Source organism: Echinops telfairi, unplaced genomic scaffold, assembly GCF_000313985.2.
Source record: "Echinops telfairi isolate 266 unplaced genomic scaffold, ASM31398v2 ScPeMD7_7457;HRSCAF=8495, whole genome shotgun sequence".
Classification (NCBI taxonomy): Eukaryota; Metazoa; Chordata; class Mammalia; order Afrosoricida; family Tenrecidae; genus Echinops; species Echinops telfairi.
The window spans coordinates 7,745,269-7,747,151 of NW_022111357.1; the positions used below are offsets into that span (position 1 = coordinate 7,745,269).

At 48.2% G+C, this 1,883-nt stretch overlaps 1 non-coding gene across 1 annotated transcript; it reads right to left on the reverse strand.

Moving 5' to 3' along the window:
- Window positions 1–294: 294 nt before the first annotated feature.
- Window positions 295–359, reverse strand: LOC115872847. Its single transcript, XR_004048080.1, has one exon. It is a non-coding gene; the product is annotated as a U7 small nuclear RNA (small nuclear RNA).
- Between the last annotated feature and the right edge of the window lie 1,524 nt (window positions 360–1,883).

Genomic DNA, 1,883 nt, shown 5'->3' on the forward strand with positions numbered 1-1,883 from the left:
TATAAATATATTTACATATGTACATGTCTGCATTTAGACCTCTATAAATGTCCATTTGCCTCCTAGTTCTTTCCTCTATTTCCTTTTACTTTCTTCTTGTCCCACTATCATGTTTGGCCTTCATTCAGTGGAATCATTCTTAACACCAACTCTTATGTCATTTCCTGTGTCCAATCCATCCTTGGACCTCTGTCCACCTTTCATTCCACCACATGGTGCCCATCAAGTGCCATCATCTCTCGTCTGACAGGCGTCCCCCTACCATCTCTCTTTTTTTTTTCTTTTTTTGTGTGTGGGGGTTTTCCAGAAAAAAACCCCAGAAAATCTGCTAGACAGATTTTTAAAAAGCTGTAACACTACCACCTCTTCTCCGCATAGTAGTCCCTGATGGTCTTTTAACACTGCCAGTCTGATCATGTCACCATCTGCTGGACCCTTTCTACAACTTTCCCACGCTCTTGCAATAGAGCCCAAATTCTCAGCACGGCCCCGAAGTGAAGTGCTTGGATGGTCTGCTGCTCCCCCACCTCCGGCACTGTATTCACTCTTGCTATATTCCAGCTCTGCAGGGCATGCTTGCCCCGGGCCTTTGCACAAGCTATTCTCTCTGCGTGGCCGTCTTCACTTCTGCTCCTTCTGATCTCAGCCCCAGCGTTGCTTTCCAAGGCTCACCTTCTCCACCTTCCCTGCCCCCATCACATTTCCTACTACCCACTCTCCTAGCACCACACGGTTCTCACTCCCTCATTGGCGAGCATTGCCAGTGCGCACTTATTTGTAAGACTCTTGAATCAGTGTCCATTTCTTCCACCAGACTGTGAAGGCCTGTGTCAACTTTTGCTCACTGAACACCCCCATCGCCTCACTCAGGGCCTGGCACAGGGCAGGTGCCCAACAAACATCATCTTGGGAAGGAGTAAGTTTCTGCTGCACACTTCTACCCGTCTCGATGGCCCAAGCCTAAGACTCCAGCATGCCTCATCTGGACCTTGGTAATTGCTGGGATTCCAGTTCACAGTCAAGTCCCTACCTACCCAACAGCCAGAGTGATCTCATGAGAACACCAGTCTGTTCATGCCACCCTCTCTTTAATAGCCTTCTGTGGTTTCCCCGGCAATAACCCCCCAGCTCCTGACCACAGCCTTACACGGCTCTGGCTCACCTTCCTGGCAGACTCGACATGATTCGTTAAATACTGTGTGTCTTAGGTTCTGGACACTGAGGGATTCAACAGCGAGCAAAAGCAGAGCCACTGTCGCAGGACTCAGCCCTCCGGACACTCAAGCAAAGTGCACTCCTTCCCACATGAGTGGGGGGGGGCCTTTGCATAGGACCTCTCACACTGACATGGATTGAGTTGTGCCCCTCCCCCACCCCCATCCCCTCCCCACACCAAACATGTGTAGGAATCCCCCAACCCTGCCCCTGTGGATATTTGTGTTTGGAAATAGCATCTTTAGATCACACAGCTACCTGGTGGGGTCATGGGTTGTTGAGCTGCTAACTGCAAGATCAGCAGTTTGAAGCCACCAGTGGGGTGAAGACTTTCTACTCTGGTCAAGATTTAAGAGTCTCAGTTTTGAGAATGATGAGGGCAATATATGTCCAAATGCGCTTTACACAATTGATGTATGTATGGATTGTGATGAGAGTTGTATGAACCCCTAATAAAATGATTAGGAAAAAAGTCTTGGAATCCCACAGGGGCCGTTCCACTCTGCCCTATAGGGTTTACTATGAGTTGGCATTGCCTCGATGGCAATGAGTTTTGGTGGTTTTTTTAACATTTTATCAGGGGCTTATACAACTGTTATCGCAATCCATACACACATCAATTGTGTAAAGCGCATTTGTACATCGTTTCTCAAAACATTTTCTCTCCA